Consider the following 15,497-nt stretch of genomic DNA (forward strand, 5'->3'; position numbering starts at 1 on the left):
AGGCTTACAACAAGAGCACAAAATTCCAGTAGTTGACTTAACTCACTATTCTAAGTCTAGAAAGAGAAGTCAATATAGGGCTGGGGAGAGAGCTAGCTCATTGGATAATGGAGCTTACTGTGCAAGTATGGTAACTGAATTTGATCCCTGAAGCACACATAAAGGTAAAGGAGAACCGACTTTACCAAGTTGTCCTCTGACCTCCACACGTGCTATGGTACATATGCCCAAATATGCACAACATGCACAAATAAAACAAAAAATAAAAAAAAACTTAAAGCCAACATAACACTTGAGAGACTCGTGTTGCTTTGTTAACTCTTGTTTTATTTATGTTTAAAAGAATAAGCTGTGGCTACGTTCTACAGGTTGTAAAAGGTTGGACCTATCAATAAACAGGGATCATGAGGGGCCTATGGAGCACTACTACACTTCCAAGCTCAACTATCAGCTACTGATAGATTCTAGGGGAGGGGAGGTCACTGTCTTAAAATTCTTTGAAAGAATGTAAAATCTAGTAGAATGCATTCTGTACAAGCAGACAGGAGTCTGTCCTGACTCTGCTATTGGCTAAATGCTTATCTTCTCATCTGTGCTTTGTAAGTTGTGTAGCTGGAAATTGTGACAGTTTGCTGCTCTTACATCACCCTCATCACCCTTCCAACTACTTTCAGGTTCTATGGGTCCACATATAGGGATGATATATGAGTGGGGGTCCTCCTACGTTAACCAACTACAATTCTCTCCTGCCTTTCCAACAGCTAAATGTATTTAACTTCAGTATTCCTCTCTGTGCTTTATAGTACTTTATTCTATTTACCAACAGTTGGTTCAACTTCCATCCTGATAGGGAATTTCACATGTAGAATTAATCAAATATTTAAAAATCATTTAATCAGTATGTGGGTGAACAAAATTCTGCAACATTACTTTTGATTAAAAACATAAAAACATGAGATGACTCAGCAGGTAAAGGTGAGCTTAATCCTGGGCAGAGGAGAACTGACTCCTGCAAGCTGCCCTCTGAACTTCCCATGCACTGTGGTATGCACACAGAAAATAAATAAATCTAAGAAGAAATCTGACTGCAAAATATTTTATTCTCCTATTTATATAGTGTGCCCAAGGGCAAACTCTAACTCTACATACCACAAATATCCTAGCAGTACCAGCATACCAACTTGACTTTATAAATGTTATTTCTTATATTAATGATAATTATAATTAACTAATTATAAATAGGCCCATTTTCTCTACGTAACTTTCTTTATCCAATTTTTCTATCACCCATGCAAAATACAGGTCCTTATGAAATTAAGTATAACCTGTGGTCTGATTGTATCCCCCCCAAATTTGTATGCTGAGCCTAACCATTGATGTAATAGTATTAAGTAAGACGACTAGGTCTGCGGGCAGAGGCTTCATCAAATGAGATTGTTATCTGTTTCAAAAGATTTATTTTGTTCTGATCGTGTGTGTGTGTATGAGTGTGGGTGCCTTGGAAATCCCTTGGAACTGGAGTTATAGGCAATTGTGAGCTGCCTGATACGGGTATAAGGAACCAACTTAGGTCATCCCCCTGGACAAACAGTAACCACTGAGTAATCTTCTCTTGCCTCAGATTAACGTTACTTTAAAAAGACACTCAAGAGAGCTAGGAAAGTCTATTCTACCCCTTCAGTTTGGGGTGAGATGTCATTTATGAGAAAGCTGGTCAGACAAGGAAATCTGTTGTTGCTTTAACTCTGGATTTTACAGCTCAGCTCTCAGAACTGTTGGAAATATATAATACACATTTAAAGGCAGGAGTCTCTTCCTGTAACCAAGGCTGGCCTTGAACTCCAGAGCCTTCTGATTCAGCTTCTTTAGTACTGCAGTTATACATATACACCACCATGCACAACTGAGAAGTGTATTTCTGTTGTTTACACATTACCCTGTTTAAGGGATGTTATAGCAGCTTAAATGAACTAAGACAGAACTCAATAAATATTTGCCATCTACTTTGAAAGTATTCTAATATACTTTCCTAACTTATATCCTTCATGTGTCTTCTATTGAAAATCTATTTATAAATGAGAACCAATCAATCAAAAAAGTTTTACAATTCATCCCAGAACTTACTTGCCACAAGGACATGTGCTCAACTATGTTCATAGCAGCACTGTTTGTCATAGCCAGAACTTGGAAACAACCTAAATGCCCTTTGAGCAAAGAATAGATAAAGAAAATGTGGTACATTTACACAATGGAGTACTACACAGCAGAAAAAAACAAGGACATTTTGAAATTTGCAGGCAAATGGATCCAGAAAACATTATATTGAGTAAGGTTAACTCAGACCCAGAAAGACAAATATCATATGTACTTCCTCATAAGTGGATTTTGACATAAAGTGAAGAAAACCAGCCTACAATTCAGAATCCCAGGGAACCTAGACATCAATGAGGATCCTAAGAGAGACATACATGGATCTAATCTACATGGGAAATAGAAAAAGAAAAGATCTCCTGAGTAGATTGAGAGCATGGGGACCAAGGGAAAGGGTAGAAGGGGAGGGGAGCAGAGAAAAATATATAGCTGAATAAAAACAAAACAAAAACAACACCATAGACCAAGAAAGTTCAAGGAACTTGCTTAAGGTTACTCTGGCAAGCTCATTTTCAGGTCCACCTTGCTGCCTTAGTTTGAATTCTAAATCACTACACTATCCCAATCTAGTCCTTAAATATTATGCAAGGGAATATAAACCTTAATTCGGATTGACTGTACCATGAAAACAAACATTAAACAGTTGTGATTAGTTTCTATCCTAAAGATATATTACATTAGCTTTATGCTATTGTGAAATGAGACAATTTTGACTTACACTTAATGTCAGAATAACAAACACTGTCAACTATATGATAAAATGTACAGTATACTAATTTATTAGAATATTATATATTCTTCAAGGAAATCCATTTTTATTAATGAAATATCAAACAATCTTTGAGACTAGAGTTCTCTTCTCTCCAAGTTAAACCACTCAAGAAAAGTGAATGATATTTAATGCAAATGTCGTAGATCAATTTTTGAAAAAAAATTGCTATTTCTTTTTTAGACTCTAATTTACTACTTTGCCAAAACTCTACTCAAGAATTTTTAATAAAAGTGCTCAAAAGATCTTAAAAAAAAGTAAAAATGAAAACAGAAGAAACAATTGGGCAATTGTAGTCATGTACTATGGTATTAAGAAAAAGAACTGGCATATGAAAGCAAAATGCCAGGATAGACATGTATGGTAGCTCATGTCTGTTCCCAGTTCTGGGGAGGTAGAAGCAGGATGATCAGTAATTCAAAGCCATCCTTAGCTACACACCAAGCTTGAGGATAACCTAGGCTACATAAGACCCTGTCTTAAAAAAGAAAAAAAAATTAGTACCAAAATGTTACATAATTTGGGAATCAGATAATATTCCAAGCCTCACTGTCATTCACAGAGGATATTAACAATGGTACAAAATACTTAGTATTAATTGTATGTGATGCATAACTATAATTTGATAGCTCTTCCTTTCCAGTTTGGGTCTGGAAGAGGTACTCCACAAAGAAAAGCGTCTCCCCATCTGCAGTCGGACAGTGACACAGAACGCTCTATCACAACACTTGCGAACACATCAAAGTGGGTTTCACGAAGCATGCCTTTACCCTTCAAAGAGAGCTGAAAATTTGCCACCAAGGAAAAAGATTTCCAGGTGAACACAAAGTAGGATCTAGCCCATGCTAGACCACATGCTGTTGTCCTGAAAAATGTAATGAGGATGAAGATTCACAAACAACCTTTACACTTTGGGTAATTGTACACTAGGAACCACTTTCAAAACTGTACGGTAAACATGGGTAAGAACTAGCCACTAAAGGTCATATAAAGCTGTAAAACTGGAATGGCAGAAGAATGACAAACAAAACTCCTGGACAGAAGAAGCAGCTACCTATCAGGACACTGCTACATCAAAGCAACAAAAACCAAAGCAACAAAAACCTAAGCAACAAAAACCTACAGGTTTCAGCAGAGACAGTTCCAGTTTGGTTATCTATTCACAGACTTGTGGTCTATGTTCTGTTCTGGAAGAGCAAACAACAATGAACATATGCTGAATGTGGTGGTAAAACAGCTGCAATCTCAACACTCCTTAGAGGCTGACAGAACAGGATCGTGAGTTCCAGGCGAGCCTGAGCTATTTCAAAATAAACAAAACCTACCACTGGATAAAATGGCCTAAGCTCATCAACACGTTTTTCCTGTACTGTACGTATGTGTATTGTAATTTCTATCCCTTTTCAAAGTTGTACAAAAGAACAGAAAACATCTACATAACATAAACATACAACATTTATTTAGGAATAAAATTATATTAGAAAAATGAAGTATAAGATAAGAAGGAGAAGGGAAGTAGAGGAAGCAGTCGGCACAGTAAGCGTGAGGTCAATTGTGGATTCTACTTAGATCCAGCTACTTAGGTCAATGAGGTTCAAATCAGTTTTTAAAGACATCTCATGTTGAATGAAAGAAAACCCATTAACAGATACCTCTGAAATATACAAAGGCACAAAATTAGAGAAAAAAATGTTATTTGGAGGCTAGAAATACAGCTTAGTGGCAGAGTGTTTAACCAGCATGTGTGAAGCCCCAAGTTCAATTCCCAGAACTACCAAAACGGGGGGAATCTTGCATGATACACAACAGCACTTTATAGTCACTGGTTATGGAAGCCCCGGGACCTAATTAGCACAGTAATGAAACCTCCTGTATCAGGCAATCATCTGAGGAAGGTTTAGACTACTAAAGGCAGCAGTTTTCAATAATCCCTGGGTGACAGCATCACCTAAATCTACAGACCTCTGGATCTTACATTATAGGATGGATCCAGCAAACTTCTGAAAACTTCTAAATTTCAGATCTGCTAGTCTGAGAAAATCCTGAAGAAAGTATCAAGCCACCTAATAAGACCCCCTCCCTTCAGTAAAATCTTTTAGAGAGTGTCAGGATCAAGAAACAAACTTCACTTTTAGGTGTAATGCTACTAGAGGGAGAAACAAAATAAACAACAGAGATGAGGACAGGGAATAGGCATTCTGTACACTTCACTACTGCCGAGCAACTACTCTGCTCCTACTTGGAAGAACGGAGGGGTAAGCAGAAAAGAATGGTGAGGAACAGTATCTTTCTCAGTGTAGTTACATACCATTTCATAAAGATTTATTTATTCATTATGTACACAGTGTTCTGCATTCATGTATACCAGAAGAGGGCACCAGATCTCATTATAGATGGCTGTCAGCCACCATGTGGTTGCTGGGAATTGAACTCAGGACCTGTGTCATCTCTCCAGCCCTGCAGCTACACAACTTAACAGCTGTTTATTTATGTCATACATATTTTCGTGTATGTACAGAACACATAGGCAATAAGCTCTTTATAGTGAAGAGGCACACTAATAACGCAATAAATCCATGTTCCATCCTCGGTCATTTCCACAATTTTGTAGTGATGAAAAGTTTCAATTTTGTTTTAATGTTGCACACTGTTAAGGATGAATTTTCCTTAAAACTTCTAGGGCAGGCTCTCCTTCAGGTCTAAGCACCTTAATTATACAAGTCAAATGAGAATAAAGTTAAATGTAATTTAACATGCTTAACATCTGTCCCAAGAGTTTAGGTGATGGGAAAATGTAATTTCAGTCCAGCTGCTTTTCATCAGGGGAATAACTAACGTTAAGGGGTCCCCAAGGATTACGACTCCCTTCATTTCTTTCCCTTTGGAGCTTACAACCTTTGGTAAAAACAGATCAAGTTCCACAGACCCAGAAGTCATCCAGGCTTCAGAGAAAGGCAAGAAAACACCTAAGTTCGCCAGTCAATCCTCTACTGCTAGTTCTTCCAACCTTACTGAAGGGACAAATTCAACCCAGCTCAGCTGACACAACCAGTACACCAAGGAGCAGAGCAGCAAAGGATAACGTGCGCCTATTCCACAACAAAGATTACCTGCCTTTTATGTATTAGTACTATTTTATTTTTGAGCCCAAGTATTAATTACAAATGTATCCCTCTAATTTGGTTAAGAACACAGAGAATGAAGACCTCAAAATAGAAAGAAACAGAGCTAGCTACTTGGTCAAGGCCCTAGAAATTAGAAGGACTGGAAAAGCATAAAGTGTGAGGTTTGCTGTGCTGTGAAGGGTGAAAAGATGATCAACTAATCAATAGAGCCCAAAGTAAGTGCACTCTCTGCTCAGCAGATGAAAATTATATGAGAAAGGAACTGGGAATTATTGTAAGGCACAGGGATAAGATTAGTGGCTAATTCATCATGGTTATGACACTTTTTAGAAGACATTAGGGAAATACAAAGAAATAATCAGATGATTAAAGATAATGACAGAATTTTCAAGGGAATAACATAAAACTCCTGGAAGAAAAGAACAGTAACAAGAGTAGTTTACTTAATCTTTGTAGAGAACATAAGGTACTTTCAATACCAAAATTACCTCTGAATTCTGTCACATCTAAGAATCTAAAAATTCATTTTAATCATTGTAGAAAAATCACTAATCAGGTGACAAATTTCTAACTAGAGCTGACCAACACTGACATGACCTTTCCTCTACCACCTGTTTTCTAGTTAAATGTATTCCCTAGATTTGCCTTTAATGTTCATCTTTAATCACCTATTTCCCTGTACTTCCCTAATGTCTTCTAAGAAGCGTCATACTGTGATGAATTAGCTACTAATCTTATCCCCATGACTTACAGTAACTCCCAGTTCCTTCCTTGCGTAATTTTCATCTGCCGAGCAGGGTAGACTCAGTCTGGGCTCTAGTAAGTAGTTTATCATCTTTCCACCTTGGCACCTGCAGCACAACAAAACTTTCCCATCTTATACTCTTCTTGGCCTTGACCAAGTAGTTAACATGCCCTGTGTACAGAGTTGCTCTTGCCAGTCAAGTTGTTTCTCTATTTTTAAATGTTAAGCTATCTTTCTGTTAGTTAAAAAAATGAAATCCAGTGGTTTCATCTTCTAAATAGCTTGATATCGGTAGTCTAGCCACTGATGTTCCTTACCATTCAGTCTGCTGAGAATCTGAGAAGTTACCAGTGCCATCATAATGAGGGCATCCTCCCACACCCTATTTCTCTCAAAATGATCTTCCCTGTAGCCCAAGCTTTCCTTGAACTGGCAATCTTCTTGCCTTGGCCTTTTGAGTTTTGAACTGCAGATGTGTACCCTCAGGCATGACTAAAATACCCCACCTCCACACCTATGCCAAAAAAGGGAGTATTTTAACTTCATAATGGCATCAATGTTTAGAAAAAAAATCACTAATACACAATTAGAACTCCTTAATTTTTACCAAATTTTATGTCCTTCTCATGAATGAGGCAGAATGGTCACTTAAAATATTTTGAATTAGTTTCAATTTGAAAAGTATCAGTCCACCATTTACCAATTTTCTTTCACATCATTTACCTACATCTAACATTCACTTGCCTTAAGAGTCTACCTGACTCCATTTCACAGTCAGTAAAACAGAGGCACAGAAAGACTGCAGAGGTTTAACTGACTGGGATAGACATGAAAGGCACGCCATAGAGAAAGACAGATCTGTACAGTTTTATCTAAAGCTGGTCCTTTGGATGTTAACTTCATTTCTGGTCCTCGACCAACTGTGATTTTGCACCACACACTGCTCAGGATGTACAAGTTAAACAACACCATTACAAGTTCACTGGGTTTAGACTTCTCTCACTACTACTTCCCTTTTACTTTACTTACACAAGTAACTATTTTATTCTTAATTTAATGAGAATGAGAGTTCTGTCTATCCCTCATTTGGCCGATTCACGGCACAAAATTACAGTAACCTCTTTATACGTACTGAGAAATATTTGCTTCTACTTTTTAATTCTTCGTTCACTGTTCTTGCTAAAATCTTACATTAGAACTTGAGTTGTCTTTTTCATCAAGGTTTTTTTCTGACAGCCTCAGGAGAGACAGAACACTGTCTCAGCCAACACAGTCACTCCAAGGTACAGTAAGTGTGTACTAGTAGTGGGAGCAGTCACAGATTGTCAATCACAGCCTATTATGACTTTTGCTCTGACACTAGCTACACTGAAATGACTCCTAAAATCAACTTCTTTTGCTTCTATTGCTTTTGGTGTGAGGGGAAGGGTCTCACACCCTTTAGAGCAGTGGCTCTCAACCTTCCTAATGCTGCGACCATTTAATACAGTTCCTCATGATGTGGTGTATCCCAAAAGTAACCTTATTTTGTTGCTACTTCATACATGTAATCTTGCTACTGCTATGAATCGCAATATAAATATTTTTGGAAGTAGAGTTTTGCCAAAGGGGTTGCAACCCACACACTAAGAATCACTGATTTAGAGGACCTGGATAAAGTCATACATTTTACCTTAACAAAAATCAACACAATCCACACATTATCTTAGAGGCCTTTGTATTGCTGGGGGCTCAGTAAACAACACACCACTGTATGGCAACACCCTCACTTTCTTTCTAAGTACTCTCAACTTGAGACTGAAGGCCTCAAAAGAGAAGTTTCTTCCTGACCTCTTGTGATCTCATCTCCTATTCTCTTTTCTAGGAAGCAGCTCATAGGAACTAGCTCCTCTTCCCTAGACTAAGTCACAGAAACCAGAAATCCTGTCTCCCAAAGCAAGCCACGAAGACAGTCAGTCAGTCCCTTTTTTAAAGACCCTCATCCCAGATGGGTCTTGCTTCATACATGGGCGGACGAACTGCTACAGAACAGACCCTCAATAGAAACAGGCTCTGTTGGGCTTTCTGCCCACCTGTTCCCCCCACACATCATAACATGTATGTGTCCACACAGCTCTCAATTCTTTGTTGAACCTACTGGTAACAGCTTTCCATGGCTCTTTGTAATAGAAAACTTTGATTCTCTCTTAGAAAACATAACAAAACGGGTCATTAAAGGACCACAATCCTGACAGTAGGTGAGGAAAAGCACCACCACTCCACTCCCTGCAAAAAAGGAACCACCAACTTCCACCTTACCAAGACTGGAGGAAGACGGTCTCACTTTAGTCTAGATGCTCAGTTTATAAAACCACCAGTGCTAACAAGCTTACAGGAGAAATGAAATTCTAAGTTCACTAACTAAGTATTTCCCCCTGAGGCCCATGAGAGACGGAATGAGTGTGCACAGCTCTGATTTATATCCTGACAAGACATGCTCCTAAGTCTTTTCCAGTTTCAAGTACAGTATGCTCCACCTATCAGAAACACCTAGAAAATAATAGTAGTTTTCATCTATCTTGGATCTAATGGGCATTGGACAAGTTCTCCAAAATGGGAACTAAGTTCGATAAGGATCTGTCTGCAGCAATTCAGTTACACTGGTGGAGAGCTCTCCTCCAGCAAAGCCTCAGCTGTAGTATCAGACCCTCCAGGAGCCGTTAGCATTCATTTCAAAGGGCAGCAATCACAAAGGCTTTGCATGATGTAGATTACACATTCCCAGGATATAGAATTGCTAACAGACTAGAAAGACTTGTTTATTACAACTCACTTATATGCATATGGTTTTAAACTGTTTGGATTGGGCTTGTGTCCTAACTCTACCCTACCTAGTAAAATAAAGCTGTCTGTAACACTAATTTCTGACAATCTAACGAAGTATATACTAAACTAACTTCAAAAAGCTAAGTATAATGAAGCAAAAGCAAAGCCATGTACTCTTGGGAAAGCATTTTAAACACATCAAATCCATGAATAAAATACTGAGTTCAAGAAATATCAGTTGAACAAGAAGTCAAAATAAGAGGCCATTCTTTATCTTTAATATACAGTACTTTACAGATTTTCAGCAAAACTAACCACAACCTCAGAACATTCAGGGACTGGAGTAATGATTTCATACACCTAACAGGGCACATTCTGGTGCTTCAAATGACTAAGACATCGGCCAGAAAGACAAACATCCTGAAGTAAAGGTGAAAGTCAGTCAAATCAGAACACAGCAAAAGGATACTAAATTAGTACATTTGCAGAAAGCAAAACAAAACAAAAAAACCAAACGCCACCAATTTTCTAACATCAATCTTCCAGTATTGTGAAATTGTGGCTGCTTACCCCAATTTAAAGAAATTACGGTCCAGGTGCCATTCATCATCCTTTAGGAAAATAAAACATAACTTTACAGTTGAAAACGCCCAAGTAGACTAGTTAGTACAATGAGGAAAAAAGTTCAAAAGACCCAAGGATCACTTGAGTAAAGGTGTAAAATGTTTTAATATTTTGAGCTGTAAAAATAAAATACGGTACAAACTCCTAGGGTTAAACATTTCAAAAAAAAAAGAAAACGAGTTACTTGTGGCTTTATGTAGACCTGGCTGTTCTAGAACTTGCTCTGTAGACCAGGTTGGCCTCCAACTCAGAGAGACCCGCCTGCCTCTGCCTCCCGAGTGCTGAGATCAATGACTTGTGCCATCACACCGGGCTTAATTTTAAATGAAAACTGGAGGCTTTTTCGGTCGTTGTAATGTAACTTTTTTTCATTTTGTTTTTTTCCCTCTCTCCAGCCACCCAACGTCATGTAAAACATTAAAGTTTTTAAACACAGTCAATAAATACAATTATTTTCGAAAAGTGAACTGAGTAGCACAATCCTTAAAGAGTGTACTGCTTTTATTCCTCTACACAACTATCAAAAAAGGAAATTCAAAGTTATAAACAGGCAATGAATAATTCTCTGGCATTCTATTTTCTACCCTGGTGTATTCATCCCTCTTCTCCCAACAGCACACATAGTCTGTACCCTGCAAAAGCAGCTCTCACTTTGACAAGCGGAGGGCACTGTGACATCTTCAAATCGCTGGAGTCGCCAACAACCTCAACCTCACACTTTGACAAGCGAAGGGCACTGTGACATCTTCAAACCGCTGGAGTCGCCAACAACCTCAACCTTTCTTTACCTACACCGCCTAAACAGCTCCGCTCCCCTCTCCGGCCAAAACTTGACCACATAGGAAACTGAGAGGATCTGGGTCCAGATGGGAAATAACTGGGATTTAAGATACCCGAGTAGGCTCCTCTCCCATTCGCACCGCTCCGGGACCCTCAGGTGACAATATGGTTAGCATCCAAAGAACGGACCCAAGCTTCAAGGACCCCCAAGGCGAGCCCACTCACCAAAGCTCCGCTCGCCCCTTGCCTGGCCAGGGCCACCCCGCGAGCAGGGTCTGTAGCAGGAGACAGGTCCCGACGGTCCCGTGTCCCTCCTTACCTGGGTCCGACGGCGTCCACCGGCTCGTGCAGCGCGACCGCGGGCAGCTGGAGCTCAGCTGGGGCCACCCCTCGCCCGCCTCGTGAGCGCGTGGGCGGCGCCGCCGTGAGACCCGCCCAGTCCCCCGGGACCCGGCAACACCTCCAGGGAAAAGCCAACCAGGGGCGCCCGCTCCGCTCCGCTCCGCTCCGGCCGGCTCCGCTCGCCCACGTGCGCACGCGCAGGTGCGCCGCCGCCGCCGAGGAGCGCCCGTCGGAACTCGGGGCCCGAAGCCCGCGGTGCCAGCGTGGGAACGAGCGAGCCGGCGGGGAGCTAGCACGAAAGCACCGCTTCACACCTCGCTCCGGCGCCAGCCGCCGCGGGCTCAGCGCTCGACGCTGTGGAGGGAGTCGCGGGTTCGAGGCCAGCCGGGTCCACACCGGGAGCTCCCACTCCTCAAATTAAAAAACAAAAACAAAAAAACCCACCCCACGTCCACAGTTTACCCTGAAACCTGCTAACTGCACCCCAACTCCCGTCCTCGTCCACATTCCCCCACAAACCTGGCGTTCCTTTGCCCCCCTCAGCTCCTCAGAACTCAGTTCTCGGCGGGAACAGAACTCTGTCAAGCTTCTCCGCCGTCTCCCGCGCGAGCGCGTCGGACCATGACTCTTATACCTCCCGGCATGCACGTGGAGGAGGTGGGGCCAGGGGCGGGGCTTTATCTGCGCCTGCGCAGTAGGGGGAACCTGAAGCAAAACCAAGGTTTGAGCAAGGCCTGGTGGGAAGCTGAGGTCAGGTCAGTGCTTAGTGTGTCCGTCCTGTGCACATAGTAGGCTTGCAGGGAGCATTCGTTCTCTTTCTTTCTTTCCTTTTTGTCTTTTTGTTTTTTTGAGACAGGGTTTCTCTGTAGCTTTTGGAGCCTGTCCTGGAACTAGCTCTTGTAGACCAGGCTGACCTTGAACTCAGAGACCCGCCTGCCTCTGCCTCCTGAGTCCTGGGATTAAAGGCTTGCGCCACCACCGCCCAGCTTGTGTTTTTTTTCTGTGATTCTAAATTTTCAATAGTCAACAAGTATTATTATTTATTTCTGGCAGGGAACACTAGATGTTATTTTTAAAAAATGATATAATCTCACTTTATTAAACATAACTTTTTTGTTTCAGTTTGCTATAGTTCACTTTGACCTAAAATATTAATAAAAAATTCCAGAATAAACAGCTCAAAAGCTTCAAATTGTTTGTCATTCTCATTAGTATTATAACATTTCATGCTGGCCCTAGCCCATTCTGCCCAATATCTGAATTATGTCTTTTCCAGTATATCCTCACATATATACTGCCTATGTGTCATTGTCTTGGATTAATAATCAAGAATCACCCAAAACAGATGACCAGAAGAGCCTACCATTGTGCTCATATCAACCCACACAGACTGAAGCATGCTGCAGTCTTCTGTTTCTATCGTCTTCTGGTTTTAATTATGGTCAGAACTGCTACTCAAAATTAATTCTCTGTGTTTACATCTTTTTAAATGTTCAATTACTGCCTCAGTGTCTTTGTTATTAATTTTGCTGGGTAAAGGTGACCTCTGTGCCGAGAACTCTCCTATGTGGGCGGACTGTGTGTCCCACCTGCCCACTCAATCCTACAGAGACTTATTAATTATAAATGCTTGGACAAAAATTTAGGCTTGCTTTTAGCTAGTTCTTATAACTTAAATTAACCCATTTCTGTTAATCTATGTCCTGCCCCGAGGCTTGTTCACCTCAAGTACGTACTTCCCATCCTTTTCGCTCTACATCTCATGGCGTCTTCTGAGACTCCTGCATCTTCTTCCTAGCATTCTCTTAGTCTGGTTCTCCTGCCTAACCTTACCCTGCTTAGCTGTAGGCCAGTCAGCTTCTTTGTTCAACCAGTCACAGTGACATATATTCACACAGTGTAAAGGACTAGTCCACATTCCTGCCTTCAGCAACTGTTTATTATCCTGGGGCAGACAGACATTTGCGGACATGTTTGCTTGCATCACGAAGATGTTTATTCGTTCAGGAAAACAGCTGGAGAAGGGAGAATTTTTGTCTTTCTTTATCACTGGCCTCCTTTTGTTCTTTTTCTCAGCAGTCTGTGGGGTCTTTCAGACTGTTTCTTCACTATCCATTTTGAAATTTCTATTGCAAAAGGTGTTTTTAAAAATGTAGCAAGTCTCCACAGCACTGCTAATCTCTAGGTACTTTTATCAGACCCACCAATTGTTGACAGCTTGCCAAGCCAAACTATCAATTAAACTATCAATTAAAATCTATATATTTATTATTGTGTTAGCATTTTCCCCATTGCTGTTATAAAGTACCTGTCAAAAGCAAGCTAAGACAGGAAAGATTTAATTTAGCTCACGGTCTTCAAGGTTTCAGTCTGTCGTGATGGAAGAACATAGAGAGGAGGAGGCAGTGAACATCACTGCAGACAGGAAGAGAGAGGGGAAGAGAGGAGGGAGGGAGGGAAGAAGGGCAAGATGAAGAAGAGAGAAGAAAGAGAGAGAAAATGAGAGAAACCTGGGTCAAGATATAGGCCCCAAGTGCATGCCCCTCAGTGGCCTATTCTTCCAGTTAGGCTCTACCTCCTAAAGTTCCTAGAACCTCCCATAAAACTGGGATTCAACTGGGACAGTCCTTCAGTATATGAGCCATTTTAGGGTCTGCTTCATTCCCGAATGGTACCATTATTCGTGGGAATACATGAGAGTAAGTTACAATTTACGCACATCATGACTGTATCTGCTCATCTTCTGTGTCTGCAAAGCGAGGATTTTCTTACACATTTTGTAATAATAATTAAACTTACAGTACAGTCCATAGTCATAGTGTACTGTTGGTCCAGTACTGTTTAAAGTCAGTCCTTAATGATGATTCCATCTGTGACCTGCGCCAGAGGTATCCAGATGCCCTGAATCTGGAGTTATTAGGCTTTTGGCATTTGGCATACCAGGCATACCAGAATGCTGAGAACTCTACTCAGGTCCTCTGCAAGAGCAGCATGGGCTCGTCACTGCTGAGTCACCTTAGTTAGCCCTATGAGAAATAAAATAGTAAGAATGATTACTTTTGTTATTTCTATTTACATGTCTGTGTAAACGAATGCCACACACATGGGTTGCTCAAGAAGCCAGGACAGCACACTGACTCCCTGAGAACTGAAATTATATACAGCAATGTATCACCTGATATGGGTTCTGGGAACAGTGTGCTGGTCTTCCAGAAGAGCAGCAAGTGTTGTTTGTTTGTTTGCTTGCTTTTGTTTGATTGACTTTTGAGACAGAAGTGCTCTTAATTGCTAAGCCATCTTTTCATCTCCCAGTCTTAATATTTTAAATGAAAACCCTATAGATATCATCATATTTATTGGCAAGGCACTGAATACTTTCTCACTTAGATCAGCAAGAAGGCGAGGATGTGTCTGGCCCCTTGCTACTGCTTTCCTCGACAGTACAAGAAACGTTCTGCGCTGCTAAACGGCATCTGCGATGGGCTGGGCAGAGAGCCAGGAGGATCACAAGTTTGAGATAAGCCTAGAATGCATAGCAAAACCTTTTCTCAAAAGGCTTAAAACAAGCAAAAAGGACAAGTAACAAGATGGGATTTTCTCTGGCTGGAAGCTCATCAAACCCTGTCCACATAGTCTTTCCATGTTATTAGGATGACAATTTTTCTTACTCTATACGTTTGTTCTTTGTGTGTTTGTCTGCATGTGTAATGCATGTAGTGTGTGTGTGTGTGTATGTGTGTGTGTGTGTGTGTGTGTGTGGTGTGTACACAGGTGCATGCAGTGCTTATGGATGTGGTCTATATGTGTGTACACATTTGCATGCAGTGCTCATGCATGTATATGCATGTGGTGTGTGTATGGTGTGTGTGTGTGTGTGTGTGTGTGTGTGTGTAGTGTTCATGCATTTATAAGCATTTGGAGGTCAGACATTGGTTTTTTCATTAACTACACACTTTTTTTGTTGAGTCAAGTTTTTTTTTTTATATATCAACCTTGAAACCTAAGATTGGAACTTACTGGTTTAGCAAAATTAGACCAGAGAAAACCAGAGATTTGTTTGTTTCTCCATCAATCCCCAAGGGTCATAGATATGTGCCACCTTGCCTGGATCTTCCATCTTGCTGGGGAGCCAAATTCAGTACCTCATGCTTGCAAA

At 40.7% G+C, this 15,497-nt stretch overlaps 1 protein-coding gene across 1 annotated transcript in view; it reads right to left on the reverse strand.

The window, feature by feature from the left end:
* Window positions 1-11,976, reverse strand: part of Tex15 (testis expressed 15, meiosis and synapsis associated) — a 56,603-nt gene extending 44,627 nt beyond the window's left edge. The window contains exon 1 of the mRNA XM_048456548.3: window positions 11,861-11,976. The gene's annotated coding sequence lies outside the window, so the exon portion shown is untranslated. The remainder of the gene's footprint in view (window positions 1-11,860) is intronic.
* Window positions 11,977-15,497: the final 3,521 nt, after the last annotated feature.

The sequence above is a fragment of the Myodes glareolus genome, chromosome 23, assembly GCF_982192425.1.
Source record: "Myodes glareolus chromosome 23, mMyoGla1.1, whole genome shotgun sequence".
In the NCBI taxonomy this organism is placed as follows: domain Eukaryota; kingdom Metazoa; phylum Chordata; class Mammalia; order Rodentia; family Cricetidae; genus Myodes; species Myodes glareolus.